Below are 24,229 nucleotides of genomic sequence, written 5' to 3' on the forward strand. Positions count from 1 at the left end.
TGATACAAATTGCATCTGGGCTGTGCCTCCATCTTGATGTTCAACATTTGACTAACTGTTATACCTGGTTCCACAGCTATAAATCAAGAAAATGACAACACTTCATTTAGAAATGCATCAACTGTGATCCAAAATCATGACTGGAAAGGTACCCACCATATCAATGCTGCATCCAAGCTTGACACATACATGTCCATTCCTCTATCCTCTGCCTTTGCCACCATTGGCACTCTGCCTTTGGCAAACTTTTGAGTTTGCATGGGAAGACAGTCCTGTCCTCCAAAGCCCACTTCCCCCATTAAACACAGCAAGCAGATTAGGGTCTTATTTTTAGAGATACTTTAAATGTATTCAAAACAGAATGTAGTGCATTTTACTAAATGTTAATACTTCTTTTTTCCATGCCATCGAGATAATATTTGGTTTCTTGTCTTGATATCAAAGAATCATTATAATTTGGCAAAGTTTTTCCAGGTGGCAATTTTTTTTATTAAGGTATCATTGATACACAATTTTATAAAGGTTTCACATGAGCAACATTGTGGTTATTACATTCGCCCATATTATCAAGCCCCCGCCAACACCCCATTGCAGTCACTGTCCCTCAGCATAGTGAGATGCTATAGAGTCACTATGTGTCTTCTCAGTGCTATACTGCCTTCCCTGTGACCCCCCTATTTATGTGTGCTAATCATAATGCCCCTAATCACTTTCTCCCACCCTCCCCACCCACCCTCCCTACCCACCTCTGTTTGGTAACTGCTAGTTCCTTCTTGGAGTCTGCAAGTATGCTGCTGTTCTGTTTCTTCAATTTTGCTCTGTTATACTCCACAAAAGAGTGAAATCATTTGGTACAGTGTCTTACTTTGCCTGGCTTATTTCACTGAACATAATCCCCTCTAGCTCAATCCATCTTGTTGCAACAAATGCTAGGGTTTGTTTTCTTCTTATGGCTGAATAATACTCCATTGTGTATATGTACCATGTCTTCTTTATCCATTCATCTACTGATGGACACTTCGGTTGCTTCCATTTCTTGGCTATTGTAAATAGTGCTGTGATAAACATAGGGGTGCATCTGTCTTTTTCAAACTGGGATGCTGCGTTCTTAGGGTCAATTGCTAGAAGTGGGATTCCTGGGTCAAATGGTATTTCTATTTTGAGCTTTTTGAGGAACCTCCATACTGCTTTCCACAATAGTTGAACTAATTTACATTCCCACCAGCAGTGTAGGAGGGTTCCCCTTTCTCCACAACCTCACCAGCATTTGTTGTTGTTTGTCTATTGGATGGTGGCGATCCTTACTGGTGTGAGGTGATATCTCATTGTGGTTTTAATTTGCATTTCTCTGATGACTAGCGATGTGGAGCATCTTTTCATGTGTCTGTTGGCCATCTGAATTTCTTATTTGGAGAAGTGACTGTTCAGCTTCTCTGCCCATTTTTTAATTGGATTATTTGCTTTTTGTTTGTTGAGGTGCGTGAGCTCTCTATTATTTTGGATGTCAACTCTTTATCGGATCTGTCATTTACGAATATATTCTCCCATACTGCAGGATGCCTTTTTGTTCTATTGATGGTGTCCTTTGCTGTACAAAAGCTTTTCAGCTTGATATAGTCCCACTTGTTCATTTTTGCTTTTGTTTCCCTTGCCCGGGGAGATATGTTCATGAAAAAGTCACTCATGTTTAGGTCCAAGAGATTTTTGCCAATGTTTTTTTCTAAGAGTTTTATAGTTTCATGACTTACATTCAGGTCTTTGATCCATTTCAAGTTTACTTTTGCGTATGGGGTTGGACAGTGATCCAGTTTCATTCTCTTACATGTAGCTGTCCAGTTTTGCCAACACCAGCCGTTGAAGAGACTCTCATTTCCCCATTGTATGTCCATGGCTCCTATATCTATATTAATGGACCATATATGTTTGGGTTAATTTCTGGAGACTCTATTCTGTACCACTGGTCTGTGGGTCTGTTCTTGTGCCAGTACCAAATTGTCTTGATTACTGTGGCTTTGTAGTAGAGCTTGAAGTTGGGGAACGAGATCCCCCCCACTTTATTCTTCCTTCTCAGGATTGCTTTGGCTATTCTGGGTCTTTGGGGGTACCATATGAATTTTAGAACTATTTGTTCCAGTTCATTGAAGAATGCTATTGGTAATTTGATTGGGATTACATTGAATCTGTATATTGCTTTGGGCAGGATGGCCATTTTGACGATATTAATTCTTCCTAGCCAGGAGCATGGGATGAGTTTCCATTTGTTGGTGTCCTCTTTAATTTCTCTTAAGAGTGTCATATAGTTTTTGGGGTATAGATCTTTCACTTCCTTGGTTAGGTTTATTCCTAGGTATTTTATTCTTTTTGATACAATTGTGAATGGAATTGTTTTCCTGGTTTCTCTTTCTGTTAGTTCATTGTTAGTGTATAGGAAAACCTCTGATTTCTGTGTATTAGTTTTGTATCCTGCAACTTTGCTGTATTCCGATATTAGTTCTGGTAGTTTTGGAGTGGAGTCTTTAGGTTTTTTTATGTACAATTACATGTCACTGCAAATAGTGACAGTTTGACTTCTTTACCAATCTGGATTCCTTGTATTTCTTTGTTTTGTCTAATTTCCATGGCTAGGACCTCCAGTACTATGTTGAATAATGGTGGGGAGAGTGGGCATCCCTGTCTTGTTCCCAATCTTAGAGGAAAAGCTTTCAGCTTCTCGCTGTTCAGTATGATGCTGGCTGTGGGTTCATCATATATGGCCTTTATTGTGTGGAGTTACTTGCCCTGTATACCCATTGTGTTGAGAGTTTTTATCATGAATGGACGTAGAATTTTGTCGAATGCTTTTTCAGCATCTATGGAGATGATCATGCAATTTTTGTCCTTCTTTTTGTTTATGTGGTGGATGATGTTGATGGATTTTCGAATGTTGTACCATCCTTGCATCCCTGGGATGAATCCCACTTGGTCATGGTGTATGATCCTCTTGATATATTTTTGAATTCGGTTTGCTAATATTTTGTTGAGTATTTTTGCATCTACATTCGTCAGGGATATTGGTCTGTAATTTTCTTTTTTGGTGGGGTCTTTGCCTGGTTTTGGTATTAAGGTGATGCTGGCTTCATAGAATGAATCTGGAAGTATTCCCTCCCCTTCTGTTTTTTGGAAAACTTCAAGGAGAATGGGTATTTTGTCTTCTCTGTATGTCTGATAAAACTCCATGGTAAATCCATCTGGCCCAGGGGTTTTGCTCTTGGGTAGTTTTTTGATTACCGTTTCAATTTCGTTGCTTGTAATTGGTCTGTTTAGATATTCTGTTTCTTCCTTGGTCAGTCTTGGAAGGTTGTATTTTTCCAGGAAGTTGTCCATTTCTTCTAGGTTTTCCTGCTTGTTAGCATATAGTTTTTTTGTAGTATTCTCTAATAATTCTTTGTATTTCTGTGGGGTCCATCATGATTTTTCCTTTCTCATTTCTGATTCTGTTGATGTTTGTAGATTCTCTTTTTTCTCTTAATAAGTCTGGTTAGGGGCTTATCTATTTTGTTTATTTTCTCAAAGAACCAGCTCTTGGTTTCACTGATTTTTTCTATTGTTTTATTCTTCTCAATTTTATTTATTTCTTCTCTGATCTTTTTTATGTCCCTCTTTCTGCTGACTTTAGGTCTCATTTGTTCTTCTTTTTCCACTTTCGATAATTGTGTCTTTAGACTATTCTTTTGGGATTGTTCTTCCTTCTTTAAATATGCTTGGATTGCTATATATATATATATATATATATACACATACACACACACACATATATATATATATATATATCTTTTTTTTTTAGAGGGAATCTCTCATATTTATTGATCAAATGGTTGTTAACAACAATAAAATTCAGTATAAGGGAGTCAATGCTCAATTCACAATCATTAATCCACCCCCAGCCTAATTCTCATCAGTCTCCAATCTTCTGAAGCATAATGAACAAGTTCTTACATGGTGAACAAATTCTTACGTAGTGAATAAGTTCTTATATGGTGAACAGTACAAGGGCAGTCATCACAAAAGCTTTCGGTTTTGATCACTCATTATGAACTATAAACAATCAGGTCAAATATGAATATTCGTTTGCTTTTTATACTTGATTTATATGTGAATCCCACTTTTCTCTCTTTATTATTATTATTATTATTATTTTTTATAATAAAATGTTGAAGTGGTAGGTAGATGCAAGATAAAGGTAGAAAACATAGTTTAGTGTTGTAAGAGAGCAAATGTAGATGATCAGGTGTGTGCCTGTAGACTATGTGTTAATCCAAGTTAGATAAGGGCAATAAAACATCCATGAATGCAGAAGATTTCTCTCAAAATGGGGGGGAGGTGAGGTTCTAAGCCTCACCTCTGTTGATCCCCAATTTCTCACCTGATGGCCCCCCTGCGACTGTGCCTGTCTTAGGTTGTTCCTCCCTTGAGGAATCTTACCCATCTCTGGCTAACCAGTCATCTTCCGGGGCCATACAGGGAAATGTAAAGTTGGTAAGTGAGAGAGAAGCCATATTGTTTGAAAAGGTTAGCTTTTTACTTCTTTGCAGATTTATGCCCTCTGGCTTCTATGCCCAGCATTTGTCTTGAGGTATCTTTACCACTTGGAGGATTTATGATACTCAATGAATTCGATATGAGGCACGAATTCTATTTAAGGGTTGTAATTAGGAAGGAAGAAGAAAAGCTATAGAGGTAGCAGATGGAAGAAAACATGGGAAGATTGATTATTTCTTTGACATATCTTCTTGTAGAGTAACTGAAGCATGTATAGGTTTTAAATGCTATAAACTTTTTAAGACTGCTTTCATTGTGTCCCACAGAAGTTAGGGCTTTATGTTGTTGTTGTCATTTTTTTTCATATATTGTCTGATCTCTATTTTGATTTGGTTGTTGATCCATTGATTATTTAGGAGCATGTTGTTAAGCCTCCATATATTTGTGAGCCTTTTTGCTTTCTTTGTACAATTTATTTCTAGTTTTATACCTTTGTGGTCTGAGAAATTGGTTGGTAGAATTTCAATCTTTTTGAATTTACTGAGGCTCTTTCTGTGGCCTAGTATGTGGTCTATTTTGGAGAATGTTCCATGTGCACTTGAGAAGATTGTATATCCTGTTGCTTTTGGGTGTAGAGTTCTATAGATGTCTATTAGGTCCATCTGTTCTAGTGTGTTGTTCAGTGCCTGTGTGTCCTTACTTATTTTCTGCCCGGTGGATCTATCCTTTGGGGTGAGTGGTGTGTTGAAGTCTCCTAAAATGAATGCATTGCAGTCTATTTCCCTCTTTAGTTCTGTTAGTATTTGTTTCACATATGCTGGTACTCCTGTGTTGGGTGCATATATATTTAGAATGGTTATATCCTCTTGTTGGACTGAGCCCTTTATCATTATGTAGTGTCCTTTATCTCTTGTTACTTTCTTTGTTTTGAAGTCTATTTTGTCTGATATTAGTACTGCAATACCTGCTTTTTTCTCCCTATTGTTTGCATGAAGTATCTTTTTCCATTCCTTGACTTTTAGTCTGTGCTTGTCTTTGGGTTTAAGGTGAGTTTCTTGTAAGCAGCATATAGATGGGTCTTGCTTTTTTATCCATTCTATTACTCTGTGCCTTTTGATTGGTGCATTCAGTCCATTTACATTTAGGGTGATTATTGAAATGTATGTACTTATTGCTGTTGCAGGCTTTAGGTTTGTGGTTATCAAAGGTTCAAGGTTAGCTTCTTTAGTATCTTACTGTCTAACTTAACTCACTTATTGAACTATTATAAATACAGTCTGATGATTCTTTATTTCTTTCCCTTCTTATTCCTCCTCCTCCATTCTTTATATGTTAGGTGTTTTATTTTGTGCTCTTTTGTGTTTCCTTTGACTGCTTTTGTGGTAGTTGGTTTTATTTTTTGCTTTTAGTTAGTATTTGATTGTTCTGCTTTCTTTGCTGTGATATTATTTTTTCTGGTGATATCTATTTAGCCTTAGGAGTTCTTCCACCTAGAGCAGTCCCTCTAAAATACCCTGTACAGGTGGTTTGTGGGAGGCAAATTCACTCAACTTTTGCTTGTCTGGGAATTGTATAATCCCTCCTTCATATTTAATTGATAATCATACTGGATACAGTATTCTTTGTTCAAGGCCCTTCTGTTTCATTGCATTAAATATATCATGCCATTCTCTTCTTGCCTGTAAGGTTTCTGTTGAGAAGTCTGATGATAGCCTGATGGGTTTTCCTTTGTAGGTGACCTTTTTCCTCTCTCCGGCTGCCTTTAAAACTCTGTTGCTGTCCTTGATCTTTGCCATTTTAATTATTATATGTCTTGGTGTTGTCATCCTTGGGTCCATTCTTTTGGGAGTTCTGTGGGCTTCTGTGGTCTGAGAGACTATTTCCTCCCCCAGTTTGGGGAATTTTTCAGCAATTATTTCTTCAAAGACACTTTCTATCCCTTTTTCTCTCTCTTCTTCTTCTGGTACCCCTATAATACGAATATTGTTCCATATGGATTGGTCACACAGTTCTCTTAATATTCTTTCATTCCTAGAGATCCTTTTATCTCTCTCTGTGTCAGCTTCTCTGCATTACTGTTCTCTGATTTCTATTTCATTAATGGCCTCTTGCACCTCGTCCATTCTGCTTTTAAGTCCTTCCAGAAATTATTTTATTTTTGTATTCTCCCTCCTTAGCTCTTACATATTTGTCTGCAAGTCCATCAGCATGGTTATGACCTTTATTTTGAATTCTTTTTCAGGAAGATTGGTTAAGTCTATCTCCCCAGGTTCCCTTTCAGGGGAGGATGTCTGTGTGATTCTGGTCAGATCAAATTCTTCTGCCTTTTCATGGTGATAGAGGTAGTCATGGGCAGTTGGCGTGTGTGTCAGCTGGGAGAACAAATCTGTTCCCACTTGCTCCTTGCCTTCCTCTCCTGGGAGAACGGCGACCCCTACCGGCTTGTGCTGGGCAGCTATGTGCAGACAGGGTCTCTGATTCTTGCCCAGGCCACTGTGGAGGAAGCTCTGTGCGGCTGCTGTGGGCGTGGCCAGTCTCAGGCTGCTGCTCCGCTGCTGCAGGGCTGCGCTGGAGGGGGAATGGGCGGGGGGCTGTTTATTGCAGTGAGGGGGTCTCAGAGCTGCGCTCCCACCCAGGGGTTAAGCTGACTTCCCCAGGATTCCCAGCTGCTGGACTGAGTGTGCAGGGAAGCTTCCGTCCAGCTGTGAGGCTCCTGTCCCTTTAAGATTTTCAAAAAGCACTTGCTTTTCTTTTGTCCCAGGGATGCCAGCAATGGGGACCTGCTCACAGGCGTTACTGTTCCATTTCCCTTGTATCTAGCACACCATGCACTGTGTGTCTACGCTCCCAGTACGGATGACTAGGGCTGGGTATTTTGCAGTCCTGGGCTCCCTCTCCCTCCCTGTTCTGACTCCTATCCTCCCACCAGGAGCTGGGGTGGGGGGTGTGCTCATGTCCCGCCAGGCCGCAGTTTGTATCTTACCCGTTTGTGAGGCGCTGGGTTCTCGCAGCTGTAGATGTAGCCTGGCTGTTGTCCTGAATCTTCTGGTCTCTCTTTTAAGAATAGTTGTATTTGTTGTATTTTCAAAAATATATGTGGTGTTGGGAGATTTCCACTGCCCTACTCACACTGCCATCTTGGCTCCACTCCCAGAATCTTTTTAGTTTGATTTAGTTCCATTTGTTCATTTTTTATTTTGTTGCCCTTGCCCAAGGATATGTGTTCAGGGAAATTTTGCTCATATTTATATTCAAGAGATTTTTGCCTATGTTTTCTTCTATGAGTTTTAAGGTTTCATAAATTACATTCAGGTCTTTGAGCCATTTCAAGTTTACTTTTGTGTATAGCGTTAAACAGGAATCCAGTTTCATTCTCTTACATGTTGCTGTCCAGTTTTGCTAACACCAGTTGTTGAAGAGGCTGTCTATTCTCCACTGTATATTCATCGCTCCTTTATCATATATTAATTGGCCATATATGTGTGGGTTTATATCTGGGTTCTCTATTCTGTTCCATTGATGTATGGGTCTGTTCTTGTGCCAGTACAAAATAGTTTTGGTTACTGTGACTTTGTAGTAGAACTTGAGGTTAGGGAGCATAATCCCCCCCTGCTTTATTCTTCCTTCTCAGGATTGCTTTGACCATTTTGTTTCATACGAATTTTAGAACTATTTGTTCTAGTTCATTGAAGAATGCTATTGGTATTTTGATAGGGATTGCATTGAATCTGTAGATTGTACCTAGTGTGTACCAGGTACTGTTCCAGGTGCTGAGAGCACAGACAGGGCCTTCTCTCTCAGGAAGTCAACATTCTAGTAGGGAAATACATGCCATAATCACAACCAGATCAATGAATAAATGAGTGATATAATTTCAGGTATGATAGGTGCTATGAAGAACCAAAACCAGGTAATAGGGTAGGTGTGAGAACAGGGGCTTGTAAACACTTCTTGGTTGTTTCATAAATGATGGTTACAAAGTGCCACTATGACATGTATCAGTGCTTAGGAAAAAAATCTCAACTAATGAAATACTACCTTGTGAATTCCTTTTCTCTGCCTTTCCATTCCATTCTATATCATAGTCATGACTTTAAAAAAGAAAACGGTTTTATGATTAAAAATTGTTTACGTGTCTAAGAACATAATGGAATAGGCAATGCAGAAATGTTTTAGATTGTTTGTTGGACATGTGTTAATTCATTCAGCAGAGGGAGCTCATGCTTTAATTTTGGGAAGCTGGACAGAAAGAGAGGCTTGTAAAAAGAACCTGAAATAAACTTTGTATTTCTTTTAATAATTTTAAATAAAGTTTCCTTTTAGTACCTCTTGAAGCTAAGACCATTTGATTAAGGACAGTCTGATTTTCATCTGCGTAAATAGATGTGTTTGATGAAATCATTTTGGAGCAGAATTTTCTTCAAAAAACTTGTTTTGCTTATGAAGTAGACTAAATTAGAACAGGTATCACAGCTCAGGAGTCTAAAGATTCATCTAGAAAGAAGATAACAATCCAGAGGCCCACCTTTCTATAGCTTTTGATATTGAGGAGTGAATTCAGGATATAAACTTATTTGACTTATTCCAGCATGACTGTGATTTGACATTGAACTTGCATGTAGAGGTCTCTGACCTTTGAGACTATAAAACAGATATTTATTTAGACGTCAAAGGACTTTTACTACACATGATCCAAGTTCAAAGGCAAAATAAATATAGATTGAGAGAATAAATTAATCTCTCAGATAAAGAGCCAGAGCCATAAGTTGACTGAGCAGGCTTGACACCCTGTAATCGGCTATTTTCCAGTTATCCACACATGCTAATAATGACAGAAAAGGGCATATTACGTAAAAGTTTCCCTAGTATCACCCATCCTTTTGTCGTACAGATCTAATTAGTACATTTGTAGAAGATAGAAAGCAAAATTTTAAAAACCCTCTTTTTTGTTATTATTAAAGTCAAACAGATTTGTTAATAGAAAATACATGGAAAAAATGTTAAAAAGACCATAAAAAACACAAAATATTTACTTAGTGCTTATAACTTTATATCTAGCTTCAAGATTAATGTATGTAGCATTTTAAATGGGTATTTATTTTTGTCTTTTCCCTCTTTAAAAATCCCCTAATTCGTTTTAATTGAAATTTAAAAATCTCTGTAAGTGGGCTAATCCCAAAGAAGATTTAGAAAACATCTTCTAGACTGTGGAGGAAGATTCCACTGATGATAAAGGAAAATATAATGTCCTTCATCATACTTACGACATCACTCTAAGTAATCTTTTCATAAATCTTTCTCTCCCATACTAGTTCTTAGGAAAGAAATGTCATTTTCCGGTAGGCTTGATTTACCAGCATACAGCTCAGTGCCTGGTGCATGAAATGCTTAATCATTACAAACTTAGTAAACAAATGAGTGTTTAAAAATGATTTTATTCCACCTGTACTTTTGACCCTGTAATACTGATCTAAAGAATAGAGTCCTAAATTGTGGGGTGTCTCTTCCTTGTTGGGTCCATTTGGGACAGTCACTGAAACGGGTTCTGTTGTGTAGGAGGAGGGGACCCTGAAGGAACAACTGGTGACTAACTGGCTTGTGAAGATGCCACAGGCTTTTTAACAGAGTAAGTGGTAGCTGTTCTCACCTGCTGCTGGAGGGAAGGAGCAGACTAAGTAAGCCGTGAATAAGGAGGTAGTTGGAGACAGTTGAGTTTCTGTGCGAGTCAGCAAACATTTGTTGAGCCCTCCAGCTCTGTGCAAAAAACTGAGTCTCAAGAGGAGATGTGCAGTCTTTACCAGGATTTTCTGAGTCTAGGAAAAATTCAAAAGGCTTGTCTTGCCAATGGGTTTCAGCCCCGGGCAAGTTCACTATGGGTTTGATGTGACCAAAGAAAATGAAAGTAAAACATACTTGGGGTGAAAGAGTTATATTCAACTTTATTTCCACAGTGGCAGGTCAATCACTAAAATCTCGTTCACTCAGAGCGAGTCTGTATGCAGCAAGCCAGTCTCTGCCTGTGGGCCTCTCTGCCCCCACAGCCGTCCTTTAGGCCCCTGTCCTGGGTGCTGCCACCACTACAGCTTCTGCTCTGCTCTCCTGCAGCCTTGCAGCCCTGCCACCAATGTATTGCCCAGAGCACTGGTCAGAGTTCTTTATGTAGAGTCAATGGAACATATTGCCCACAGGTGTGTAGTGAGCTAGCCAACCAGGGCCAGGCGAGAATCCTGGCCACAGGAACCTTTGTTTTATCCACAGTCAGATATGGTTCAGCAAGACATTGCAAAATCTGATGTCCTCCACCCACATGATCTTGTGATTCGGTTAGTGTCAAATAGCCTTAGCCTTCTTTAGGAGAATCAGCTGCAACCTAAGAACCTTGCTGTAATAAATGAGAACACACCTTTTGTTCTTTTGAATAATCCCCAAATCTTTGCAAGAGAGATAATTGGATGATAAACCTCTTTAAAGTTCATATCAGGCCCTTAAAAGGTAGAATAATTATCATTTATGGGAAAGAAACCAGCTAGGTTTTGTGTTGCAAATAACACTATGACATAGAAGTGATTATTACGGGTCTAATAAGCCAACTAAAATAAAACTATGACAAATGAAGCTTGCTTTTCTCCTCGGCAATCTCCCCCTGATTCGAGCTGAGTCAGAGCCAGGCAGTAAGTCCATCTGCAGATTTCTTCACTTTAGAAATGGAGAGAGGTATTTTACCATTTATTGATGCTTTAAAGAATGGGAATTTTAGCCTCAGAAAAATCCAATTGCATTCTAGAAAAGGAATGAGAGGCTAAATTGCTCTGTAGGAGCCAGAGATAGTAATTATATAAGAAGTTGGCTATTAGTTGAGTGAAGGAGCAAGTCTGAATCACCAGGTTTGTGTTTTGATTTGTGAGTAGATGCTACAATTCACATCTTTCACTAACTTTGATTTTCAATATAGGAGGTGAGAACGTGGCCTCTTTGCCACCCACCAAGAGAGCTGTTCCCCATCACAACAGGAGTTTTGGGGTACTTCATTTTCAGTCCCCAAGGGTCATTTAGGTTTCCCAGGAGGATCCAGGGGTCCTCTGCTCATGGAAATTCAGAAATGTCTTTTTGAATCTTCTGCCATTCTCTGCAACAGATAAATGCAGACTTAGTGCTGATGTAAATAACAAACATATGGACTTCATTACAGCTCATAAACTGAACAAGAATGAATGGAACCCACCATGGTAACAAAACAACAACAGATACTTATAGAACAGTGGCCTAATCAATTCATAATTAAATCCACTGCTTTGCATATTTATTTTTCCATCTCTTCTTGCTTAAAAAGAACTAAGGGGATTTTAATTAAATTTTAACTTTTAAGCAAACAAGAATCTTATGTGCTAGGGATGAGATTTCTAATGTCAAACTCTCAACCGAAAAAATAATTATTGACTAAGTTACAAATGATGAGAGAACATCAACAGAATTAACTGTGCACTGGAGTGTGTATGCTTTTTGTTATTACTCAAGCTTGCAGGGTGGAAAAACACAGAGTACACCAGAAAACAGGGCCACTCTGTAGCCAGGTGAATGAGTTTAGGAAAAGCTCAGAACCTCCTTGGTCTGGCTTTGCTTTATCTGCAAATTAGGGATTTGACTAGAAGCTCTTTCGGCTCTCACAGACTTTTATTCAACAACAGAAATATGGTAAAAGCATAGAATGTCAGACTTTTTAGAGCCAGTGAAGACCATCCTCTAGCAGACCATTGCTATTTACCATGAAAAAGGGACATTTCATAGCTACCATTGAAAACTGGACCTTTCCTAATTAGCAGAAAGCTAATGGACAGAAGTTTTCCTCCCACCCATTCCTGCAAAGCCAGTAGCACTGCAAGTGATAGCTGATGACAAGATGGAATAAATAAATAGAAAATAAATATTTATGAAGGTAATTTACAAACAGTTGATCATGTTTAGTTGGATGATTTTTTTTGTTTTCTTGCCCTTTTCCTTCTTTTCTTTTTAATGGATGTCTGTGCTCCCAGGTTTGATCCAGTACCAGGATCATATAATACAGTCAAATTTTCTAAGTCTGAAATTGTCCCTATTTGATTCAGTCTAATTAAATTCACCATAGTTCAACATGGTACATTATTCTTGACTTCAGATTGATCCTTCACATGAGTGAGTCTGAGAACAACTGGCTTAATTTTATAAAGAAAATAACAAGATCCCAAAAGGGGGAGTGATCTCGTCAAGGTGACACAAATGGTCAATGTGAACAGGACTGTGAACCCGAGGGCGGCAGGCTCCCTGCCCAGAGTCCGCTGAGACTGAAGTGGTTCTGTGCATCTGGAGGAAGCATGGTTTAAATGATTTCTGTTGGTTCACAATAAACAAGGGAACTGGACTGTTTAATTTGTTTTAAATTAAATTTGATGATAACCTTGTAAAAGTATTTTATGCCAAACCACTTTGTTCTTTGTAGGTGCCATCAAAAAAGCTGACCTTTTGGCAGAATTTCCATGTTTTCATAAGCGATTTCACACTGAAAAATTCCAACATTGAGCAAAAAATCATGGCTGGAAGCTGCTTGACTTGCTAAAAGTGATGGAAATGGAACAATAGTTAAAGATATCTTTTTCATGAGGATTCTGTAAATACTGCCTTAAGTTACACATTTTGCTGGAAAGAATGCAGAGAGATGGGAGGCCCTGGGAATGGGTTAAAAGCTCTGGTTTATGAAATAATTCAAATGTTTCTCTCATCAGGCTAGGTCACCAGTGCTCATGTCAATTTTTTTTTACATAGTTCTCCCATCTCTATTCTTTTTAATCTTACCTTTGAATATATTCCCCTGCATCTTAACTCTATTTCTCCATCTGTGTTTCTCATCTTAACTCTTTCTCTCTTTTCTACATTCTTTTTTTAACAATTTAAGAGTCTAAGCACCTCTGGATGTCTAAGTTCTGCAGTTTATAAAGTATGTCTTTGTAGGAAAAATATTGTGTTTTTTAAATGAATGATTCCATATATTCTTTAACAGCTACTTACCATAGGTTTTTTGGGTTGTGTGTGTGGAGGGAGTGGGCAGAGGAGAGTCTGAAACTGGTGCTCCATGGATGTTACATATGCTTTGTGGTTATTAATTGCATACAACATGAAAGATGGAAATGGTTTGTCTTCTTTTCCCCATAGACCATTTGTACTAATCAGAGATGGAATCACATTCACAGAGGATATAGGCATTTATTTCACAAAAATGTTTCACTGTGGTTATGACTCCACCAAATGTGCTGCTGAAATGACAGTGCAAGAAATAGACTCTTCTCTGGTTTTCCCTATCACAAAGCTAGATGTTAGGAAGATGGCCTAATCTGTTTTCACTTAGAATATGCTACTTTGTGCTTTCACCTTCAAAAAAACCATTAAAGTGTTCCCTGTCTACATTTCTGAGAAAAATATCTAGTTACCCTCACTGAAGTGGGCAAAAGAGTAAACTTTGAGTCTGTAATGCACAGTATTGTGATTTCCTTGAAAACCAATTCAAGGAATTCGTGTGATGCTTTGCTATTTAATCTGGAAGGGCTGGATCAGCAGCTCTCAGTTGTTTCATACTCACAGGACTAAAAGTTTTAGTCCTTCCCCATCTCCACAGTGGGTATGCATACAGCACAGAGGCATACATTAGCTGGGTGAAAGAAGTACCTAGTGTCCCAACTGAAGGCTTCGTCTCTGCCCTTGGCTCGTCTCCTTCATTCATAACTGGGACCCCCTACCTACACCCCAAAATCATATACAAAATCCCAGTAGTTGTTCTAGTTAAACTGGTGCCATCAGAAGACATTTAGGATACATTGTGGGAGTGCACTCTGTGGAAGGGTGCTGAACGGGAAGTCAGCACAGGGAAAGGGCAAAGGATCAGGGAACTCTTACCTGGCGTAAAAGTCACACACTGGAGAAGTGCACACCTCGTTAGTAGAGGTCCTGACTGCTTTTGTCCTAGACTGTCTTTTCAAAGCTGTTGGGGTAGTGAACAGCCTTGCAAGATACAGACAGTGCCTCCCTGTGGAGGAATTACCAGGAATGCTTACTGTCCAGTATAATAACAATAATGTCACCTTCTTGGAGGCTTACCATCCATAATTAAAGATTTGAGTTCCCTAATCTCAGGGTTCCTCTTCTGTAACACAACCATTGTACATCCAGGTATCACTTGGCCCTCTTCACATTACCTTCAACCTTCTAGTAATCAGGGCTTGGGAAGCTGGCATCAATGCCAATACTCTAGCTATGCTGTTGCTGTGAAGAATGAAGTCTTTAGTCTAGAAGTCTTGTGTCTTCTGCTAGCATCCATCAAATTGTGTCAGGCCAACTTGTTTATAAGTAGGTAAAATCTCAGATCCTTTGCAATTCTTGACAGTCATTAGATAGTATTAAAAGTATCATGTAACTTAGGAAGGATTGACCTTGACACCTAGAGAGTATGTCTCACAAAGTTTGGGAAAGCATGTTTGAGAGCATGGCTGCTATTCAGGATGTCACTGTATTTTATTATTTCTGTGTCTCTTTAGACCCGTGATTCTCACCTTTACGGGAGGGGGTTATAGACTCTTGAGAGTCTGATGACAGTTCTGTTCTGCAAGTATATGCTCAAAACCACAGGTGAATGTACACACATTTTGTACAGATTTTGCACATTTGTGGATCCCTTAAAAACATTAATTGGCCCTGAATCAGAACCCCAGGTCTGGACTGATTCTCCCTAAAGGTAAGAACCAAAGGCACACTGCTTATAACACAGTAGGCACTCAAATAATGCTTACAGAAGGGCACATGTATACATTTGAAAAAGATACAAGTAAATTAGAAGACTAAAAACTTACACAGATGGTATTCCAAAATATGAAACCGAAGTGGACACTAGTTATATTAGGGTAAAAAAAGATAATAATTAATGAGACCTTGGTAATTCTCCAGGAGGATTAACAAGGAAAATGGCCTCAGGAAAATTAACAGATTTAGATAAGGTGGTTAAGGACATGAATTCTATAACCAGATTACCTGGGTTCAAATCCTGACTCTTCCATTTAATCGCAGTGCGGTCTTGGGCAGTAACTTGACCACTCTGTACTTCAGTTTTGTCATCTGCACAGTTGACATACAGTACCTGCCATAGACTAGTGCCTGGCACATAGAAATACTCAGTAAAAGTTAGCTGTTGCAGTGGTGTCTAGATATTAAAGCACAGACTTTTTTCCTAACTTAACTTTTTACAAAAACCTAACTTGTTTTTTTACCTGGCCCTCTGATACTTAGTCTGCCTCTAGGCCCTCAGTTTTTGGAAAAACGCTTAGACTTCTTCTGGCTTACTAATTACAGCTTCCTTTGTCTGAACACCTAGTTTCAGCATCCTGCACAGCTTCAATTAGGGCTCTCTTTGTACCTCTAATCTTATTTTAGCAGTTGAACCAACATTTAGCTCCCAGGTGTGTATGGACAACACAGGCCACTTAGTCCAACAGAACACACGGATGGAGCTTCCCCAAAGCTGATTACAAAACGGAAGCCGCGGAAGGATATAGCTGTGAAGAGATCCTTCAGTTACCTGGGTCTGAGGAAGTCTACCTCTTCTAAAGAAGAGAGGCTAAAAACTTCTTCTGTGGCTCAAACGTGAGAAGAATAAATGAGGTAAATGTCTGTCAGTATGACCACGAAGCCTATGATACGGAAGAGGCAGAATATTTGGGACAGCATCTTTAGGTTCATAGCAAGAGAAGGAGAAGAATGCCTGGGGTTGTTATTCAAGGCTGTAGGACTTATGCAAAGCCAGTTTCAGGAAGTATAGAGCAATGCTGGACGTTTTCTCATTTACCAGAAACTGCAAAAAGACAATATAGCATAAAATACTTAGGAAGCTCTCAGAAATGAGATGTAATTGTAGATGAAGAAATAAGGAGACAGACTGATCAACAAAGACAAAGAAAGATATGAACAAATTATGGACATAATGGAGCAAACAGGTGAAGCACGAGACAGAGAGAGATTTCATGGAAAATACTATCAACCATAAAACGTATCAAACAGAGAACAAATATACTGGTCAGTGAAGACAGAGTAAGATAAATAGGTGTCAGAAGGCAGAGCTCTCTTATTTCTTTTTTTGCTTCCATATTTTCAACTAACAGAATGTTTGGCAAATTGAAAACATCAGGCAAGCACAGTTAAGAAAAAGGCCTGAAGCCCAAGATATATGGAGATGTTAAGAAAACACTTAGCTTCTTTAAATTTGTTCAAGTGGTTGGATCAATCAGTGAGTTATGTCCTATGGCCTTGAAATAATCTGCAGATGAGATTGTGAAGCCATAGTCATCTGAGACATCACAGAAAGCCAGAGCAGTGCTGGAACACTAGAGGCAAGCAGCCATTGATCTTGGTTTCCAAAAGATGGACTTAGATGAGGCTGGCTTTCTTCTTGGGCAACTCTCTGGATCTGTTCCAGAATGGCCTATTGATAAGGGCCTAGAGCACCTGGAGCAGTGGCCCCTTCTTGAGTACCAGAGATTGGGTACTGAAGAAAACTAGCCACATTCCCCCTTTTTTTAAATTTTGGTATCCTTAATCTACAATTAAATGAGGAACATTATGTTTCTCATACTAGGCTCCCCCCTTCACCAAGTCCCCCTGCACAAACCCCATTACAGTCACTGTCCATCAGCATAGTAAGATGCTGTAGAGTCACTACTTGTCTCCTCTGTGTTGCACAGCCCTCCCCGTGCCTCCCCCCACATTATACATGCTAATAGTAAGGCCCCCTTTCTTTCCACCCCCCTTATCCCTCCACATTCCCTTTTGAGATAATATTTCTAGCCTGAGAAACTGATCAGTGTCATAGACAGAGTGTGGGGATTCACAAGGCAGTGGATAGTGTCTGTGCTCCCTGGGTGGAGGAGCTGGAAAAAAGTAAATTAAGAAACAGCAGAAATTTTGTAATTGACTGAACAGCAACTCAATGTTAACAGTGTTGATTAATTTTCTCACAGTTCTCTGCTTGGCTTATTCTGTTCAATATTTTAATCAACAACTTACATATAGACAGAAGACAACTTTTATCACATGGGCAGATAGTCAAATAAAAGTTAAAAAGTATCTTGACAGGATAGAATGTGTATAAAAAATTGACTAAGAATTAAAGTTTCCAAAACTGAAAGTCTTAAGGCATTTAAACTTATTACAAGTTTATGAGTTGTAAGTGTTTTTTTCCCCAATTCCTAAGAGTCTAAGATTTCCTAAGCATTAATAACACTTAAGTAACAACTATAGCCACAGCAAAAAGTAAAAACAAACCAAAAGGTCATTGCTTCTTTTGGCTAGTTCTAAGTACATAATTAAGAGATTTTTAAAGTCCTAACATTTTCAAACACCAGTCCAATAACTTTGCAACTACATCTGAGTCACCCATGCAAAGACTTATCTCAGTAAGCATATGCTACCCGAACATACATCACACTCAAATGGTCAGAAACTATTGATTTGGTGTCAAGAATTTAATAGTCATATGGAAAATTCACTTCACTTTCTGACTGGCTTACCTCAGTTTCCCCTCCTGATACCTAGGGATGGGTAATACTTGCTAACACTCTAGAGAGGCATGGATCATAAAGATCAACAATGTAGTCTTTGTCAAGCCCTGTGGCCTAATTTCTTGGAGAAAAATGCTCAAATATTCCTGCTCCTCTTGTTAAGGGCACTACACATTCACAGTGCAAGAGGCCCGTGACTCCCTACCCACACTTCTCATTAACTGCTCTGTGGAGGGGATCAGGGGTTCCTTAGGAGAGTGTAGATGCTCATCACCAGGCCTGGCATGCAGAATCTGCACCGGGTGCCCTTTCCTAAAGCAAAGAACACTAGAGGACTAGCCTGAAAGCTGAGTGGTAGGACTCTCTCAGAAATGAAACAGAAGTTTCTGATTGGTACAAGCTAACAGTAGGCACATCACAGGATCTCAGGTATCACCTGAAAGTGTTGTGATCATTCACACTGATGCCAAGGGAAGCTTTCTGCAGAGAGAGTCCACTGAGGTGGTTGGGAGAGGAAGTTCTCAAACTCAAGCTAGTGCATGACTCCAAGGGCTCAGATTGGAGTCAACCAAAAGCACAGACATTGGTCTTTTATTTTGTTTTTTCCCTCATCCTGATCCCACTTGGGGATAAAAGTAATTTGAATTGGAGGAATTTATTATAAAGTTTTCTGTCCATGAAGAGAGTGCCAACTTTTTTACTTTTCATTTCTTGTTTTGACGTTGGCAGGGTATATGGTGTTTAATTAACCATGGGAGTCCCCATGGACTTAAGTTTCTCAGAGTGGTCAGATGTCTGGGAGTAGGGCTCAAAAAATCCTCATTTTAAACTAGATCTTCCGGTGATCATTACCTTTGCTTAAATTCAGGAACCATTGTCATATACCATTACATCTGCAAGACAAGCAGCCCACTTTCTCCAATCCTACCTACAAAGTGTTTATAATGAAGCACAATAGGAAGAAAAACTTCTATAAATGCAAGAGAGATTGCAAAGTTTCTTAGCGGACTTGCTTTCCCAAACAAACAAAAGGACACAATTTTTTTCTCAGGAGGAACAAAAAATTTACTTCAGGGTCTGAATTGTTCTCAATGCCTGTGCAGAGGAAACGACCATACTGATTGAAGCAGTTTTCCTGTAGCCCATTATTTCTGAATAATAAGAATAATTTAGAATATGTCTGTTGACCTTGTTTGCCCAAGATGATCAAACATCACTCTTTGCAATTATAAAATTATGTAATACTGCATCATATTTGGCTTTACTGTGGCAGGACAGATGTTTGGCTTTGTTCCAGAGGATAACCAGCAAAGATTTGCACTCTTACACAACACTGGTTTCAGGAAAATAATAAAAGATTATGAAATACTGAATATCATAAACTTGAAATTCTTGAGTTCACATAGTTGAATAAAAGTTTACATTTCTCATCATTACCTGCAAAACAAAGAAGAATGTTCTTTGTTCTTCACTCATATTCGACAAGTTGAGAGAACAAGACCTTGACAGCAGTAGACAAATATCTCGGCACCCACAGGAATACATGTGCACGATCCACTGCCATTTTACCTTAGCGCAAGGTTCTGGCTGCTTGCTGCCTCCTGCGGAGATGAAACATGCCGTAGGGGAAAGGACTCAAAGTTTGGGTGCAGACAGATGAAGAGCAAGGCCTCTTGATGCCTGTGAGCTGAGTAATCTCGGGTACTATTGCATAACTGCCCTGAGCCTCCATTTCTTTGCACAGCTCTGTGTGGAGTGTACAGAACACAGGCTATTATGCTCAGTGTTAACCTTGCCTACTTCTCCTCTTTGCCAAAGGTGCTGGAAACAGTACCGGGTTGTCCTTCAAGCCTGGTGTCAAGGACAGTGAAAAGCAAAGAGCATGTTCCGGTCTTGGATTATGTCTTACCTAAGTCTCAAGAACTCAAAACAAAAGTGGGACCAGCCAATAATTTTGCCCCATCCTCTGAAGTGATTTACGAATCCCTGCTTAAAGGAGCAATGGATTAAAATGAAAAAATAATTGAAATTCATCCCTAGCTTTCTGGTATCACTTTTCTCCTATTCTTGCTGGTCAAAACTTTTATGATTATTTGCAAATGATCTGGAGATTTTACTCTTAATTTGTATGTTTTTGTGTGTGGCAGTGGTGGTGGTTTAAGGAGACAGAGGAGAGGATGGAAGCGGGGAGGAAGGGAGAGATGCAGGAGATGGTAATAAAGAGGAGTCGGTGCCTAACACATAGATGAATACAAATGCAATTAAAAATGCAGTCTGAACAGGCACAGTCGCAGGGGGGCCATCAGGTGAGAAATTGGGGATCAACAGAGGTGAGGCTCAGAAACTCACCCCCCCTGTTTTGAGAGAAATCTTCTGCATCTGTGGATGTTTTGCTGCCCTTGTCTAGCTTGGATTAATACTTAGTCCATAGGCACACACCTGATCATCTACATTTGCCCTCTTACAGCACTAAACTATGTTTTCCACCTTTATCTTGCATCTACCTACCACGTCAGCATTTTATTAAAAATAAAAATAATAATAATAATAAAGGGAGAAATGTGGAATCCACATATAAATCAAGTATAAAAATCAAACGAATATTCATATTTGACCTGATTGTTTATAGTTCATAATGCATGATCAAAACCAAAAGTTTCTGTGATGAATGCCCTTGTACTGTTCACCATGTAAGAATTTATTCACTATGTAAGAATTCATTCACCATGTAAGAACTTGTTCGTTATGCTTCAGAAGATTGGAGACTGACGAGAATTAGGCTTGAGATGGATTAATGATTGTGCATTGAGCATTGACCCCCCTATACAGAATTTTATTGTTGTTAACAACCATTTGATCAATAAATATGAGAGATGCTCTCTCAAAAAAAAAATGCAGTCTGAAGACGTCAGTATAATCAAGTGCTTTTCATCTAATAATTCTAATACCTTCTTCAAGTACATTTCCCACCCCACTCCCTTTTTCTCCCCTGAGTTACACATGGATAGTTTTGTCATAGAGAGTCAGTCACTCGTTCACACACTGGTCACTTGAACATAATCCTTGTTTCTACCATGGTTTCATTTTGTACATAAATTTAGAAACAACAATGTGGAAAGCTGACCCTCCTTCCAGTCACAAAGAAAACAAGTTCATCTGGCTCCTTACAGTGAGACATGATGCCCAAGTAATTGGCTGAGTGTTGTGAAGTTTGCATCGAAAGCGCGAGCCGCTGGGTCCGCCTCAGAGACTTGCGGGATGCTCCCTCGGGAGGATGGACACCAGGCGAGGGCAGCCCCAAGGGGTGATTCTGGTCTGCTCCCGAGTGTGCTCCTCCGGTCGAGTCCTGCCTATGCTCCCAACCCTCTGATTTCCCCAGCTTCCTCTGCTACCCCACTTTCCTCCTCCCTGAAGCCAAGTTGGACCGTCAGTCTCAATCCACTTCCTGTACAATGCACACCTGCGCCTGCCCTGTGGGGCCACCCACTGGAATAAGATTTCTCCTTATAGCTAGCAACAAGAATCTAAGAGAAGAAAAAATGAGAGGACAGAAGAATAAATATCAATTTTCACTAAATATGTAACAAGATGGAAAACCTCATAATAACAAGAGAAATGCCAACTATCCACTGCCATTTTCCCACATATTGGAAGAAGGGGAAGTATGGATACTACTGTGTTGGAGAAGGCTGTGGGGAACAGACACTCTCCTATACGTGCTTGGCTGTGTTACGCACACATTTTGGAAGTTGACTTAGTCGGACCGAGCGATGTACACACTCTTCCACTCAGGAATTCCAGTTCTGGCAGAAAGCTCCCCTCATGAAGAGGCACTAGACAACCAAGTAGGCAAAATGGCCTTTGATGTTAGCCCACTCCGTCCCTGGCCACCCCCTGCTGATCAGTGGGTGTGGGAAGAGTTATGAGGGCAGAGATGGGCACTGTGCATCCAGGTAGCTGCTACTGAATATCCAGACCAGACACAGACCAAATCTAGACCCTGATTTGGCTCCATCCTTCCAGGAGACCACTTCGCCACTTGGCAGGAAACTGACAACATTGAACGCTCCCACCTTAGAAAGATGAATGATTTGTTTTAACAGAAGTAAATGCACATCTGGGTAAAGGTTTGCCTTGCCTGCCTGCAGGACTCTAGCCATCGCCACTACCTAAGGACTTACACAATATTAAATCCAATCTCCTAAGACCCCATGTAACATAATGTCAGACCAACTTACAGAAAAATAAGGGCACCTGCTTTACAGCAGAGTGGGCTGAGCAGGTGACATGGGAGCCACTGGTCAAATCGCATCAGTACCACTCAGAAGTGGCTGGTCTGATAGAGCAATGGAATGGCCTAGAGAAGGCCCAGCTGAAATGCCAGCTATGAGGCTTGTGACATGGAGCTCCATCCTTTGATATGCAAGATACTTGAAATTGAAGAGCTGTATATGATGTCTCTGGGAGAGAATTAAACTGGCAGAAAATGGACATTTACAGCAGATTATGGTTAATATCCATTCTTCATAATAAAACCCCAAGTTGACAAGAAAGTAAAAAAAAAGACCTAATAGAAAACAGTCAAGGGATGGAAGAATAAGTACAAATAATCACCAAATGTATAGCAAAATGGAAAACCTCACAAAAGCAAGAGAAATATAAATTATGGACTGGTATTTCCATACTTGAAAAATGTCAAGTATGGATAATAGTCAGTGTTGGTGAAGGCTGTGGGGAAACAAATACTCTCTCATACATGATTTGTTGGAATGTGTACATTTTGGAAAGCGATTTAGTTGGACCTAGTATGCATACCCTTAACCCAGGAATTCTAGTCCTCAGAATTTGTGTAGCAGAAATTCTTGCTCAAATGTGCAAAGATAAAGCCCAAGGATTTTCACTGCAGCATTATTTAATATTAATAGTAAGAAATGGAAAACAGCTTAGTGTAAACTAATAGAGGACAGTTTAATAACTTATGGCAATAATAAAAATCATATTAATTGAGGACTTATTAGATGCCACGTTTTGTTCTATGTGCTTTTCATCTGATTTAGCTGATTTAAACCTCATAACTCTGAAGGAGATAAACATTATTTTGTTCATTTCACAGGTGAGGCAATCGAGGCACAGGAAACCTAAGTAACTTGGGAAAAAAGCAAATTTTGCAATAGTATGAATAGTCTGATTTCACTTTATAGAAATTAACAAAAATAATTCATGTATGTACATCTATATTATATGTCCTTGGGAACATTCTGTACAGAGGAGTCTGGTGATAGTTAACTCTGGAAAGTGAAAATTGGGGGAGAAGATTTTCACTTTTTATTTTATACACTTCCGTATTTTTTTAAATGAACATTAGTTTTATAATTTAAAAACAAATGTATTAATGTCTAAAACTCACCTGAATGCATTACATCCACATGATTTAGTTTCATTTCACTGACTAAAGAAGTTCTTGTTGCTCGTTATAGGGAGAAATCTTATTCCAGTGGGTGGCCCCCCAGGGCAGGCGGAGGTGTGCATTGTACAGGAAGTAGATTGAGACTCACGGTCCAACTTGGTTTCAGGGAGGAGGAAAGTGGGGTAGCAGAGGAAGCTGGGGAAATCAGAGGGTTGGGAGCATAGGCAGGACTCGACTGGAGGAGCACACTCGGGAGCAGACCAGAATCACCCCTTGGGGCTGCCCTCGCCTGGTGTCCATCCTCCCGAGGGAGCATCCCGCAAGTCTCTGAGGCGGACCCGGCTACTCGCGCTTTCGATGCAAACTTCACAACACTCAGCCAATTACTTGGGCATCATGTCTCACTGTAAGGAGCCAGATGAACTTGTTTTCTTTGTGACTGGAAGGAGGGTCAGCTTTCCACATCATTGTTCCCAAATTTATGTAGAGAATAGCTAGCATTTTTTAACATGTGATGTGAAAATCCTCACACAGGTACCGTCTCTCATACCCATTCCAAGCCTTTTGCCCCCGTCTTCCAGTCTTCCCCCTTCCAGGGCCTGCTGTGTGCACTGAGAGAATGGGGCGGCTCAGATCACTCCCCTGTTGGGGCGGAGCCTCTCATCGATGGCTGTGCTGACAAGGAGGTGGGTTTGGGTCACATTAAGTGTGAGGTGCCTTTGAGACATCTAAGTGG

General features: G+C 39.7%; 2 long non-coding RNA genes across 4 annotated transcripts in view; one reads left to right on the plus strand and one right to left on the minus strand.

The window, feature by feature from the left end:
• LOC118970693 (uncharacterized) overlaps positions 1-13,124 on the plus strand; it is a 33,340-nt gene extending 20,216 nt beyond the window's left edge. For both annotated transcript variants that reach the window (XR_005058741.2, XR_005058742.2), the window contains exon 3: positions 12,992-13,124. This is a non-coding gene — a long non-coding RNA (uncharacterized lncRNA). The remainder of the gene's footprint in view (positions 1-12,991) is intronic.
• On the minus strand, positions 10,350-20,274 carry LOC118970692 (uncharacterized). Of its 2 annotated transcripts, XR_005058739.2 has the most exons (3): positions 19,524-19,665; positions 13,012-13,104; positions 10,350-11,644 (listed from the first exon to the last, which is right to left on the minus strand). It is a non-coding gene; the product is annotated as an uncharacterized lncRNA (long non-coding RNA). The 2 variants fall into 2 exon arrangements; XR_012123614.1 differs by having other exon boundaries at positions 10,350-13,104; positions 19,524-20,274.
• Positions 20,275-24,229: the final 3,955 nt, after the last annotated feature.

Source organism: Manis javanica, chromosome 12 (genome assembly GCF_040802235.1).
Source record: "Manis javanica isolate MJ-LG chromosome 12, MJ_LKY, whole genome shotgun sequence".
Lineage (NCBI taxonomy): Eukaryota > Metazoa > Chordata > Mammalia > Pholidota > Manidae > Manis > Manis javanica.